Genomic DNA, 15,697 nt, shown 5'->3' with positions numbered 1-15,697 from the left:
CATTTTAAGCAAGCTCCACGCTTAGAGTGAAGCCCAACGCAGGGCTTGATCCCACGACCCTGGGATCAGGACCTGAGCCAAAACCAAGAGTCAGACGCTTAACCGACCGAGCCAGCCAGGTGCTCCTAGGAGAATACATTTAAATGCCATGCTGGCTCAAATAAAAATAGACTCTGCTGTTGGAAGAAAGGAATAGCGTACCATAAGGTTTGCTGTTTGGCTTTAAATTTCCCTTAAGGTATATAATGAGCTGACTTGAGAAGAGATCTGTTATATACTAGAGCTTCAAGTTGAACAACGACCTTTATTTTGGGGGAGGGGTATGTTAACATGAGGGCTATGCATGCGTTCATGTGTATGTTCGTGTCTAACAATAGACACTAATAGGTACACAAAACCAATTTTGTTTATTGGTTTCCAGCTCCTTTCCTCGAGCTCATTCATGCATGTGGTAAATTATGTGACCAGCAATGAGTTCATGTATAATGGACTAAAAATATTCAAGGGCGGGAAGGCCATTGGGAAGGTAGAGAGAGATGCTGTGAGTGGAGCACTGTTTATTATCGCATACTTTCTTGACCTTTTCTTCATTTAAGGTGATGCCAATCTCCGGAGCAAGGCTATTAAATTAGCAACGTGATAAGTCTCTCTTTTCATGCAGCGCAAACATGCCTGGGAAAGTGAGGCTGATTTACTGACTATATGAACCCTGACAAAGAAAACTAGGGGGTATAATGATGGGATTTAGGACTTAACCTAGCAGCGTTTATTCAAATATCTCATTCATATTTTGTCTCTTTATCTCTTTGCTCCATTTGGCGTTGAGTGATATTTTACAACCTTTAAAAAGAGGGAAACAGACACTCCAGCTCTAATATTCCCTTGTTACTCTTAAGGAACAGAAGTAAAAGTGCTCACAGCTGGGGAGACACAAACCAGAATTTCTTGGGACCAAAGCTTCAGTTTGAGTCGACATTGCATTGTTTTTGTTTCATCTGTCAATAAATCAATGGTAGCCGATTAAAGAAAACTTGCTTGCTGATTGGATGAAACTGGGAAGCAGGGCACTGCTAACTCCAGGGGCACAAGCCCATCACCACCCGAAAGAGTTGTCACTGGTGTCGGGGTTGTGCTTTTAATGATGACTATGACTCAGTTGAGAGCCAGGTAGTCTATGTTGGTAACACAATGTCATTCTATCCAGGACAACAGTCTCTGTGAAGGCCAGACAAAATGCATTCTCTACTGGAAAGAAAAAAGGGCACCAAAAATGAACACACACACAGTAGCTGTAGCTGCTATTTTCGGGTCAGGACAGAGGCCCATGGGTCCTCCTGAGCAGAGACTGACTCAGGGGAGTTTGGGGATAAACCCAGGGCAGGGCAAATGCCAGAGACTTCTCCAGACTCCATCAAAGCTTGAAGGTCTCCATCTGCTTGCTTCCCTTGTAGAGCACGACATCATCAACCATTGGCACATGCAGCATGTGTGGTGATGTGGTCCTGTTGTGGTCTCTCTGACAGGTCACAGTCTCCTTTCTCACTGGTTCATGTGGCCATTTTATCGAAAAAGTGCCACAAATGCTGTATACAACAGAGGCTTCATGTGGCTACTTTTCCATATCCAGATGTTTAAAGGATTGGGTAAGAATCTGACTTTAATTTGCTTTGGGTAAAGGCTAGTTACAAGGATATGTGTTCTTGGGGGCCTCAGTTCTTTGGGATGTATATATATATATTGGTTTACATTCCTCTAGGGATGATCTTTCATTTCCTACTCTTCCCACCTTCTCATCTACTTGAGATCAGGTTCCTCTGAAAGGGATTTTGGCGTATGCATCTATAATTATGCTTATTTAATTTCTCTGTGCGAAGAGGAACAATGTGTTAGCCTTATCAGTGCAAACGTGGCACTCTTTACCGTCAGATTTTCAGCTTCCATTAGGATCACAGTAAGCTAAGCTAAAGCAAGAAAAAAAAAATAAACTCTTTTTCTAAAGGTCAGGCTTCTTAATTAAATGAAAACTCAGGCGGCAGCATTATAAAATGAAATGACCATAGCCTGTGCTCTTTCTGAGGAGACCCTACAGGGTATCCAGCTGACCCTGTCGAAAGCAGGGCGAGCTGAATTATTCCCTGATGGGTAGGAGGCTACAACATTACAATGGTCGTTCCTTTTTTTTTTTTTTTTTTTTTTTGCAAACAAATGGAATTGATTGTGTCTGTGGCCATATGGAGGCTTCAAATCCTGCAGCTGTGCTCCGTGTCCAACCCACCTCATTGTCACCTCATCGTCGTTGACTTACCACCACCATGGCTGCCACTCCCTGGCACTTTCTGCTTTTGCTACCGCTGTCCTTCAGCCAAGGCCAGTGTGGAGGAAGAATGAATAAAGAGACCCTGAGCTAGGTCCTTTCATATTTAGGAGTTCACGTAAATCCTGTAAGGAAAGCATCACTATCTCCTTTTGTAGAAGAGCAAACTGAAACTCAGAGAGGTTAATTATTTTGCCCATTGTCACACAGCTAGTGAAGTATCAGGCAAGAATGGGCTGGACTGGGGGCACCTGGGTGGCTCAGTCGGTTAGGCGGCCGACTTCAGCTCAGGTCATGATCTCACGGTCCATGAGTTCGAGCCCCGCGTCGGGCTCTGTGCTGACAGCTCAGAGCCTGGAGCCTATTTCAGATTCTGTGTCTCCCTCTCTCTGACCCTCCCCCGTTCATGCTCTGTCTCTCTCTGTCTCAAAAATAAATAAACGTTAAAAAAGAATGGGCTGGACTGTCTCCAGTGCCCATTCTCTTTCTATAAGATCTAATGTTTGTATTGCTCTGGTTCCATTCCCATTGCCTGTATTCAGGAATCTTCTGGATGGCATCTGATGACACTATCACCCACCCAGGATCACAGCAAAGCTTACTCCGTCTAAACTGTTGGCCTACCTCTGTCCTGATTTTGTTGTGGTTTTCCAATAGATCAGACCAATTTTAGTTGGTAAGGAGCTCTGTGCAGTCCTCACAAGAGTAAATGAAGCCGTAAGTTTTCAAAAATGTTAAGAAAACTGTAAGAATTGAGAATGGCGGCTTATTGTAACTTCCCTACTTCGATGGCCACATTCCTACCTTTTCCTAGCAACGTCACTCTGAACGCTCTGAATAGTAATACGTGACATGGTGCTCTATCTAGCAGCTAAAGCATTTTACCCAGTTTTGTGTTTGTGATCCTGATCATATTTGTAAAAAGTTTTTTAAATGTTTATTTCTTTTTGAGAGAGAGACAGAAAGACAAACAAAGTGCAAGTAGAGACAGGGAAGAGACAGACGGAGACACAGAATTCAAAGCCGGCTCCAGACTGAGCTGTCAGCACAGAGCCTGACGAACTGTGAGATCATGACCTGAGCAGAAGCTGGACGCCCAACCGACTGAGCCACCCTGGTGCCCCTATTGATTATATTTTTAATCAAATAAATATATCGATTATGGTAATTCTTGACACATATGTAGGATCTCTGAAGTTGTTAAAAACTACCACATAAAGCTAAAAGAGTTAGAAAATCTTTCCAGGCTCCGATTGTCTTCACATACACAAAGGATTCCGATTAATTATACTTATTAAAAGTCTTGGATTTGAAGGGTTTATTATTTTTTTTCCAGAGAATGAATATGTGTTGAGACACAGCTGCCATCTCCGTGGGGCACTATCTGCATTGAGCTCCAGGGGGAGCCATCGAAATAGTGTGATGTGGTGGCATCTTCCAAAACAGAAGGCAGTAAAGTAATGAGATGGGAAGCAACGGTTTGCATCTCTGGCCACAATTAGAATTGCCAGGGGAGCTTTAGGACCAATGCCTGAGCTTCACTTGAGGTGATTGAGCCAAGTCTCTGGTGGGTGGATCTGGGCATCAGTAGTTTTAAAAGCACTGGCTTAGAGCATAGGATCTGGAGACATGGGACCTGGATTTGATTCCCAATTATTAAACTATCTAAGCTTTATGGGTGTCTGTAGTATGAGGCCATAGGGTGCTCTTACTTTATAAGATTGTGAACCCAACCCCTACCATTGCACTTCTACTAAACATGTAAAAACGATGATCAACTCTTCTTATTAAGAAAGAAATCACTGCTGCTTTAATACTTTTGAAAAAAAAATAAAAGAATACAGTAGTCCTCCTTTTTCTGTGGTTTCACTTTTCAGTTTCTATTACCCATGGTCAACTGCAGCCCAAACGCAGATGATCCTCCTGATGTATCATCAGAAGGTCGATAGTAGCCTAACGCTATGTCACAATGTCTGCGTCATTCACCTCACGTCATCGCATCACGTGGGCATTTTATCATCTGACATCATCACAAGAAGAGGAAAGGTGAGTATGGTATAATAAGATACTTTGACAGAAAGAGAGACTCCATTCACATGACTTGCATTACAGTACATCGTCATGGTTATTCAAGTTTTTATTACTTATTGCTGTCATCTCTTACCGTGCCTGATTTGCAAATTAAACTTTATCAGAGGTACATATGTATAGGAAAAAGCATAGCAAATATAAGGTTCAGTGCTATCCTTGGTTTCAGGCTTTCACTGGGGGTTTTGGAACAGATCTCCCATGGATAAGAGGGGGGGTTACTGTAATATACTATCCGTTAGGCCCAATCTTTTCTCAGAGACTCAAAAGATGTGTAAAATATATTAAACAAGATGACTCAGAAGATAATCCATTCAGTCCAACCTGCAGAAATCCTACTAAACTCTGAATGTGCCATCTACTAAGACCTAGCTAAGGTCTGAAGTGGAAACCCTGCCATTGGAGTTTTGCCCTTGGCTAATTTATCTCATTGCACTCTACTTTACCTCATATATAGAAATCCCTTCAACTCTGTCTCAAACACCAAGACTGAATTTATAATGACCTGTTCATTACCTGTAGTGACCTCAGGTACTTCCAACCTTCCTAAGCCAACTCCTTCACAGTTTAAACCCAACCAACGGAAAGTTCTGTCAATAATATTTCATAAAGGTCTCTCAAGCGTTACTCCTCTTCTCCATCTTCTCACCAAGGCTGAGGGCATTTTCTTTCTTGCTACCAGCTCCTAATTAATCGTCTGTGTGCTGCTAGAAATAACTTTTGGAAAAACAAATGCTCACAAACCACTTTATGCTTTCAAGTTCCCTTTATTTATGCTCTATTGCCTGAGGAATCAAGTCCAATGTCCTTAGGTCAGAGGACCTAAAAATCCATATTTAGCTTTCAGAATCTTCCTTCCACCCACCCCTTCTTTCTATAAACATCCTGATAGCATTCTGAAGTCCACATCTCTGATCATGCCAATGTGGCTTTGTATATGCTGTTCCCTTCACTTATTTTACTGTTCTCGTATTCCTTGCCTCATTAACTCCTAATTATCTTTTAAGTTTGAGATCAGGAATCATCACTGTGATGTCCTTTCATGACTCTTCTGAGCATTTGTCCTTTCTCCTTCTGTGTCCTGTAATACTTCACTTAACTGTGCCTTAAGACAATTGATCACAAATGTCTTTTTCACCCAGTAGCCTGAGGGTTCCTTAAGAAATCCGACTCACTAGACTAGGATGAGGGCCTTAGAAAGTTCTAGTGGAAACAAGAACTCAGACTATAGATTAATGAATGAACAATTGAACAGATGTTTCATTCAATATGGATTGAGAAACGCAGCTGCATTCTTAGAGAAAATCTCCGTTGAAGCAGAAATATTTTCCTCTCCCGTCTACAGCCCCAGCATGACCTGGAAGGGCCACAGGGTGTCTGGAATTGATCCTGAGTTTAATTGTTGAGTTAAAGAGAAGAAAAACTGTGTGCTGCTCAGGTGTTGGTATTGACACAAATACAAACATTAAAGGAAGGAAATGTGGCCTAAGTCTATTTGTGACCATCGCTAGTACATAATGCTTGCACACGGATATTGAAATTTGAACATGTTGGATCACAGGGAAAAGGTTAAAAGTCTATTGTGAAATTTGTTCTCCAGTATGTACTTTGCTTTTGGACAATGAAGATTGAACAAAGGATTCGAAGATGGTCAGAAACCTCTTTTGAAAAGTTTTCTTCCCTGAAATTCCAGATTGATCATCTATTTTGGAAGCTAAATTAGTTAATAAAAAATGATCCTCACTGAGATGATGAAAAAGTTGCCATTCATGGGACTCTGGGAAGATGGCAGAATAGGAAGTGCCAGGAATCTGTCTTCCCACCTAGACAACAATTGCACTGGCAGAATCCATCTGGTGTAACTCTTTTGGAACTCTGAACTCTATTGAAAGCTTGCAACTTCCAAAGGAAGGCTTGGACAGTAAATTGTGCTTAATTTCAGTCTATTTCAGCTCTTGCACAGTAGCAGCTACCCATCCCCACTCCCAACTGCATGGCAGCCATTGCACACATTCCCGGATCAGCTTACAGTGCACGAGAGCCAGAGTGGGCAAAATGGACCTCATCCTCCAAATATTTGGGATCTTTGCTCTGACCCCTGATTGCTGTTCCTGATCATACAGATGCAGACCAAAGAGGTGGCAGCCATTATTGTTGTACTTCATCCCATTGTTGCAAGTCCCTTCCCTTCTGGCTGATGTGACTTCCAGGGGACTTAAAGGGTCACTTCTCCTTCCCCCACCTCTTCATTTTTTTCATTTGCCTCCTTTTGGGAGCCAGAAATCAAAGACTAGGACATTCAAAACAACTGCAAATATAGGGGATATTAAAAAGTAACCACAAATGCCCGGTAGAAGACTCAGAAATGACTTGAGATGACCTTATGTTTACATCTCAGGTTGATCCTCAGCACAGAGATAGTCTATAGCAATCACACAGAAACAACAACAACAACAACAGCAACAACAACAGCAACAGCAAATCTTGGGAAAGAAGAAAAGCCTGATTTCCATGGTTTCTACATTGTTAGATTCAAATGTCAAGTCTTCAAAAAATAATCATACGGTATACAAGGAAACAGGAAAGGATGGCCATTCAAAGGAAAAAAATAAATCAACAGAAACTGTCACTGAAAAAGAACTGATAGCAGATATCCTAGGCAAAGACTTTTAAACAATCATCTTAAAGACACCCAAAGAACTAAAGAAGATGTGGAACAACTGAAAAAAAAAAGTGTGAACAAATGGAAATGTCAAAAAAAGAGAAAATCTAAAAACAGACCAAAATGAAATTCTGGAGCTGAAAAGTACATTAATCAAAATTTAGCAAAATTTTTGCTAGAGGAATTCAAAGGCAAATTTGAGGCAGCAGAAGAAAGAATCAGCATACTTAAAGACAAAACAATGAAAACTATGACGTCTGAGGAAGAGAAAGAAAAAAGACTGAAGAAAAGTGAACAGAGCTTAAGGGACCTATATATAGCACACTATCAAGTAGACCAACATACATGTTATGGGGATTCCAGAAAGGAAGAGAAAGATAGAGACATAGAGACTAAATGAAGAAACAATGTGAAAAACAATGGCTAAAATACATGCATATAAACATCCAGGAATCTCAACAAACTCTGAGTAAGGCGAAGTCAAAGAGACCCATATTGAGACACGTTATAGTTAAACTTTGAAAGACAAAGACAAAGAGAGAATCTTGAACGCACAAGAGAGAGAGGCAAGGGGTTTTCACTGAGGGACAGATTTCTCACCAGAAACTTTGGAGGCCACAAGGCAGTGTACTGATATGTTCAAAGTGCTGAAAGAAAACAACTGTCCATCCAGAATCCTACATCTGGCAAAATTGTCCTTAAAAAGTGAGGGAGACATTGGGGTGCCTGGGTGGCTCAGTGAGTTAAGCGTTTGACTCTTGATTTTGGCTCAGTTCATGATCTCATGGTTCAGTTCATGAAATTGAGGCCCATGTGGGACTCTATGCTGACAGTGTGGAGCCTGCTTGGAATTCTCCATCTCCCTCTCTCTCTGCCCCTCCCCCGCTTATATTCTCTCCCTCTCTCCCTCCCTCTCTCTCTCAAAAATTAATAAACTTAAAAAAAAAGATAGTGAGGGAGACATTAAAATATTCCCAGATAAACAAAAACTGAAAGAGTTCATTACCACTAGACCTGCCCTACAAGAAATGCTCAAAGGAGTCCTGCAGTGTGAAATGACAAGACAACAGATAGTAACTCAAAGCTATATGACAAAATAAAGATCTCAATAAAGAAAAATAAAAGGGCAATTATAAAAGCTTATATTCTTGTAACAACTGTGAAGGTTGTAACTTCACTTTTTGTTTCCTACATGATTTATGAGACTAATATATTAAAAGAAAACCAATTATTAGTCTAAAAGCTCATGTCATTATAACTTTGGTTTGTAACTCCAAGTTTTGATTTCTATATAATTTGAGACTAATGCATTCAAAAGAATTATTAGGTTATATTTTTGGATACACAATGTAGGCAGATGTAATTTTGTGACATCAACAACCTAAATGGGTAGGGATGTAGCTATAAAGGAGAAGTTTCTTTATGTTATTGAAGGTAAGCTGGTATAAATTCAAAACAGTATGTTTTAACTTTAGAGTGTTAAATATACTCCCCAAAATAACCACAAGGAAAATAACGAGAGAACATACACAAAAGAAAATGAGAAAATAATTTAAACAAGAAAATAAACTAAATACAAAAGAAAGTAGTAATACAGAAAATACAGGACAAAAAGAAAGCTATAAGGCATAGAGAAAAGAAATAGGAAAATAACAGAAGTCCTTCCTTATTAGTAATTACTTTAAATATAAATGAATTAAACTCTCCAATCAGAAAACAGAGATTAGAATAATGGATAAAATCACATGATCCATCACATGTATATTCAGTTTACAGGATACCCGCCTTAGAACCAAAGAAACAAATAGAAGGAAAGTGAAAGGAAGGACAAAGATATTTTATGCAAATAGTATCAATCAGAGCAAGGATGGTGTATTAATATCAGACAAACAGACTTTAAATCACAAAAGATCATGAGACAAAAAAGAGTACTATATATTTTTAAGCTTCAATACAGCAAGAATATACAACAATTATAATCATTTGTGCACCTGATGACGGACCATCAAAATATATGAAGCGAAAACTGATAAAATTCAAGAAAGAAACAGTTCTACAATAATAGTTATAGACTTAAATACTCCATTTTCAATAATGAAAATAGAACAACCAGACAGAAGATAACTGAAGAGATAGAAACCTTAAACAATACAATAAACCAACTAGACAGGCATATACAGAAACCTCCATACAACAATAGCACAACACAATCTTCTCAGTGCACCTAGGACGTTTTGCAGGAGAGAGCACATGTTAGGACACAGATTAACTCTCAAGAGATACAGAAGGATAGCTATCATCCTTCTATAAAAGTAACTTTTCCCACCACCTTAGAAGGTAGAACAGAAGTAAAACTGGAAATTTCACAATTTTGTGGAAATTAAACAATGCAAGTGAAATTAGGAAATACTTAGAGATTAATGAAAAACAAAAAAAAAACCTTATCAAAACTGATAAGATCAGTAAAAGCAGTGCTTAAGGGGAAAATTCACAGTCCTGTTTATATTAAAAAAAAAAGAAAGATCTCAAACCAACGACCCAATTTTACAACTTAAGGAACTAGAAAAAGAAAAGACTAACCCTCAAACTAGCAGAAGGAAGGAAATAATAAAGGATAGAGCAGAGACCAATGAAATAGAGTAGAAAAATAATAGCAAAAATTAATGAAATCAAAACATGGTTTTTGCAAAGACTAACAAAATTAACATTTAACTCGGTGGACTAAGAAGGAAAAAAGAGAAGACTCAAATTACTAAAATGAGAATTTATTTATTTATTTATTTTTTTAACGTTTATTTATTTTTGAGACAGAGAGAGACAGAGCATGAACGGGGGAGGGGCAGAGAGAGAGGGAGACACAGAATCGGAAGCAGGCTCCAGGCTCTGAGCCATCAGCCCAGAGCCCGACGCGGGGCTCGAACTTGCGGACCGCGAGATCGTGACCTGAGCTGAAGTCGGACGCTTAACCGACTGAGCCACCCAGGAGCCCCTAAAATGAGAATTTAAAATGTGGACACTACTACTGACTCTATAGAAGTTAAAAAGATATTAAGAGGGTACTTTGAGGGCAGCTGAGTGGCTCAGTCAGTTGAGTGTTCAACTCTTGATTTCCACTCAGGTCATGATCCCAGGTTCCTGGGATCGAGCCCTGTGTCAGACTCCACACTGAGTGTGGAGCCTGCTTGGGATTCTCTCTCTCTCCTTCTGCCCCTCTCTTCCACTCACAGTCCCTCTTTAAAACAAGTAAACAAACAAACAAACAAAAAAGAGTACTTTGAACAGTTGTACACCAACAAATTGGGTAATCACTAAAATTTAACCAACTGACGTTTGGTAAGTGTTCCTCACACATGACATTAATACAAAAGCTAAGTTGTACTATGGTAATCTAGGAGGGTTGGGAATCATACAAATATCTAAGCTACTCCAAAATGGTTATGGAAGCAAAAATCTAACGGAGCTGATACAGCTAGCTGGGATTACAACGGGGATTGCATTTCAACTTAATCTTCTTATCCTAAAGCAAGTATATTTTATCTGAGAAAAGGGAGTGAAAGAAAAGAATAAAAGGAAGATACTCTAGAAACTGAGAAGCACAAAGGAGTAAGAAGGTAGGTAATGAGAAAAAAGGAGAAAGGAAGGGATCCAGGGAGACAAGAAGAAAGCAAGAAACAGTCACAGCAACTTGTAATCAAACAGTAAGAAGTTTCTAATCGTTTCCTCTTTCCAGCTGCAAGACTTGGGCTCTGGACCATCTTTCCTGTTACTTCTCATACACTTTATTTAACGTCACTAGGGACACTGCAGGCTGATGTGTCTGCCTCAGGTCCTCTTCAGAAAACTGAACAATTATGAATAGGGCCATCATAAGAAGGAAAGGAAGGCATACCATGGGCCATTATTAGTGAAATAGACACATGTAAGTCATGTTCTGTAATTGTTACTCAAGACCATTGATGTTACAAACCAATGTTCCTCAACTGTGGCCACATGTTAGAATGGCCTGGTAAGCTAAAAAGCAAAACAAAGCAAAACAAAATAAAAAACCCCAAACTCCACCCCTAGAGATTCAAATTTAATTGGTCTGAAGTAAGTAGGCCTTGATATTTTGTGGTTCTTTTGGTTTGTGGTTTGTTTTTTGTTTGGTTGGTTGGTTTTTTCTTTTTCTTTTTTCTCCTCCTCCTCCTCCTCCTCCTCCTCCTCCCCCGCCTTCTTCTTCTTCTTCTTAACTTCCTACATGATTATAATATGATCTGGAGCTTAGGACCACTTTTACAGAAAGACAATTTCCAAAATATGCTACATGCATATTTATTGCTAAAATAATTAATTTTGATTGTTGTGAACTATTAAGCTTTTATTTCCCTGAAATCAAGGGGGATTTTCTGAATGCTTTGATCTCATTCATCTGACAGCAAAAACAAAAACAAAAATAAAAACAAAAAAACACTAATTGTTTCTAACACGTGTTCAAGGCACTGTGTCACAACTTTTGTATCTTATTTTGTTTCATTTTAGCCACGACCTTACAAGGACCTCAAGTCAACCTTTCATTGCATTTCTTAAAAGGCATTTTAGTGTCTCGTCTGCAATTGGTACTATGCTATTTGTATGGAATAAAAATTGGTGGGTATTGAGCCTATAACAACCCCATCCTTTTCTCCCACATTCATAGAAGAAAACTTACCTATTCCAGAAACAGAACAAACTGTTTACGGCTATTGTCTTTCTCCGGTCTGCTACGGATGAAGCTTCTGGCAATATGAATCACTCTGCTTTTGAGAAGATGCAGTGAGCATATACATATCTTCCTAAATCCTTACATCTTATTTTAAAAGACTGTTAACATTCTTAGTTGTCATCATAGCAAAGCTTTAAGATTTCTTCTGTTTTCATAATCAAAATGCCTCATGAAGCACTTGAGTGAATGACGGGATTTCCCAAAGACAAGTTCAGGCACTTCTGATAATAGTCCCAGAATAGAGATGTTGGAACCAATGAGTGGAAAGAATCCTGGAGCTGCATTTGGAAGATACAGACTAAAACTGATCTGGAATGCTTCCAGACTGCATGACCTTATGCAGATCATTTAACCCTTATGATTCCCAACGTCTTTGGAGATGGTAGTTCCTGCCCCAGTTAGCCACCAAAAGACACAGTGAGCACAGAAGAGTTATTCTTTGGAGGCACATTTTTTCACTTTTGAAAAGAACGGTGCAAATGGGTATGTTTGTTCCCCTTCCTCCTGTCACTTGTCTCCACGCCTCTCTGCAAGGTGCCCGGAAAGCACCAGCACTGCTGACCCAGCTCTGTGGGAACAGAAGATTCCAAGTGGCTGAGCAGGTCACCCGGTGCAGACAGGTGGAGGACAGAGATTGGCCTGGGATAAAGGAACCAAAGAAGACAATGGGCTGAAAGAATCAGAGAAAGGTAATGCATGTCTCCACCATGCTTTCTAGAATTTCTTTTGCAAAATATTGAAAGTATTTATTTCTTGTAAGGATATATATCCTATTACACCTTGAAGTTTCCTTTATGGAGTAATCAAAAGCTTCTCAGAAGAAACAGAGGCAAGGCTAACCAAAAGAGACTACAATAGGAAGCTCATTTAAAAATACTAAACCAGGGGCGCCTGGGTGGCGCAGTCGGTTAAGCGTCCGACTTCAGCCAGGTCACAATCTCGCGGTCCGTGAGTTCGAGCCCCGCGTCAGGCTCTGGGCTGATGGCTCGGAGCCTGGAGCCTGTTTCCGATTCTGTGTCTCCCTCTCTCTCTGCCCCTCCCCCGTTCATGCTCTGTCTCTCTCTGTCCCAAAAATAAATTAAAAATGTTGAAAAAAAATTTTTAAATAAAAAAAATAAAAATAAAAATACTAAACCGTACTGGGAGAGAAAATCAACACTTCATCCCCAGATGCTGAGAAAATCAACACTTCATCCCCAGATGCTAAAAACACATGACAAGTTATGACCAACAATACAGTACCAGGAACAGAAGGAAAGAAGACAGTGTTAGGAGGCCCAATATGCTTATTGACATTTGTATGCCTCACTCTAAAGGAAAGAGGATGAGGTAAAATACAACGAACGTGTTTCCAGCGTGCAATCACAAAGTAGCACGAGCCCAGGGAAACTTCTTACATGTCACTTAATTCTGCATATTAAATTAATCATGAAATAGTAGCTACTTCCTGGCAACAATAACTATTGGTCACGAGCTGTCCTGTTGTTACCTCAAATAATTTTCAGTACATTTCACAAGGTGATTACTATTTCATGCCTTCCCACCGTCATCTGCAGATTGGAAAATAGAGACGCCGAGAGGCAAATCACCAAGTGTACTGAGTCTAATGCATTATTTGTTTGCTCTTTATTTATTATCCTTTCTTCCCCTTGGAATCAAAGATTTGCCTGGATTTAATAGTTAACCATAGAAGACTGCACTTTTTCTTCTAAAAAAATATTTTTTTATTTATTTTTGAGACAGAGACAGAGCATGAGTGGGGGAGGGGCAGAGAGAGAGGGAGACACGGAATCCAAAGAAGGCTCCAGGCCCTGAGCTGTCTGCACAGAGCCTGACGTAGGGCTTGAATTCACAGACTGTAAGATCATGACCTGAGCTGAAGTCGGATGCTTAACCGACTAGCCACCCAGGCACCCCTGCACTTTTTCTCTTAATGAACAAATCATAAAGGCAAAAATTGAAAAAAAAATCTATTTCTATCTCCTTGGTTTCAACTAAGTAAAAACTGAGGGACTTCTATGGCCCACACTAAATTCTTCTTATAGCCAGAAAATTCATAAAAATAAAATTCTCAGTGGAAAGAAGCAGGATTCTAAATTAATAATAGAAGTAGTTATAATTATTATTAAGGGAATCTTCTTTTATTAGGAGAAATGAAACAGCAGTATATTTATTCAATTAATATGTGTGTTACAGAATTATTTTAGAATCCACGTTTATTTGGAAAAAAGTATAATGCCTTTAACAAAAATACTTTTATTTTGCAGTAAGTATAAAAATAAAAATGTAAATGAGTAGTTTATGTAATTTCTAATGCTAAAATAGCACTGAACTGTATCACTGGTGGTATTGACAATCTTAATTAAGAAGTCAGTTAATGATAATGTTAACAAATCTGGCCAATTTTTTGAGTCAGACTGACACTACTCAAGACACAAGTCTAACTGATGTTCCCTCAATAAGATGCAGAGTAGAATCTGTAAAGGAACATCTGATGCCAGTGATAAAATTAAGGTCAAGGACTTGGCAAAATATGTTATACACTGTAACAGATGTTCCCAGATGAAATCACATTTCTATTAAAAACTATACAGATGCTCAGTTGATAGAACCTAGAATCTCAGAACCGTAGAACCAGAAGGGATTTTTAGAGACTAGCCATTCCCATCATCTTAAAGTTGAGGACGCTGGGGCTTCTGGGTGGCTCAGTCGTTTGAGCGACCAACTCTTCATCTCAGCTCAGGTCGTGACCTCATGGCTGGTGAGTTTGAGCCCCGCGTGGAGCTCTGCGCTGACTGTGTAGAGCCTGCTTGGGACTCTCTCTCTCCCTCTCTCTCTGCCCCTCACTCACTCATGTGCACGTGTGCTCTCTCAAAATAAATAAATAAACTTAAAAAAATAAAATAAAACAAAGTTGAGGAAACTGACACACAAAGCATTTAAGTGATGAGCACGAGGTCCCACGGTTGGTTATGTGTCCGGACTAGCGCTCAAGCCCTTTCTATGATTCCAGGTTGTCTGTAACTATGAAAAATGAAGGGACGTTTTTAATATTTTAGTTAAAAACATATTTAGGGTGAATTATATTGTGTGGTGAGACTAGAGACAGGAATATCAACCCAGACCATTGTATCTTTTGGATCTTCCCTGATTCTTGCGCTTGGATATTTACTCTTACGTTACACAGTAAATTGTATTTACCCTTAAATTACGCTTCTATTTCCCCCTGGAGTACAAATCCCAAGGAATGCTACCATGTTCCAGGCCTTAGGAAGACGCCAAACTAATATTAAATCTGCAACACATTTTTTTCAATTTCAGTAGTACTATTAAAGATCAGCAAATACTAGCACCATACTAGTGTGTGGGTGGTACCTAATGCAGATGATGGGTAAACACTTTCTCAGTTGTTCTTTCACAAGATTTAATATTATCCAGAGTTTGGGTGCTCAGAGTAAACTTCTGTGAATCGCAAAAGATGTGGCCACAAATGGGCAAATACCTAACACTACCAAAATAAGAAGCACTGTAGTGAACGTCACATGCTTTTTCTTTCATAGAGAAATCAAGTGGACAGTGACACAACGCACGTAGAGAAAAAGCATGTAATTCTGAGATACATACAACTTCTCACTTGTGAATTGGTAAGACCTTATCATAGAGGGGGAATGTGAGTTCTATTATAATCTCTTTCATCACGGCAGGAGGGATTCCGACCCCAGCTCTTCACGGACCAACTGGGATAGATTTTGTAGAGGAGAGACGCCAATAAAATGAGGAGAATGAGCCTAATTTTAATCCCAATAACAAAGATGCAAAGCTAATGATCTCTTTCCATTCTAGCCAATGGCAGAACTGGCTATTGTGGCCAATAACCTAGAATTTAGCATGG

This window comes from Panthera onca, chromosome A3 (assembly GCF_046562875.1).
Source record: "Panthera onca isolate mPanOnc1 chromosome A3, mPanOnc1 haplotype 2, whole genome shotgun sequence".
NCBI lineage: Eukaryota > Metazoa > Chordata > Mammalia > Carnivora > Felidae > Panthera > Panthera onca.
Note: the sequence above shows the minus strand (reverse complement) of the source record.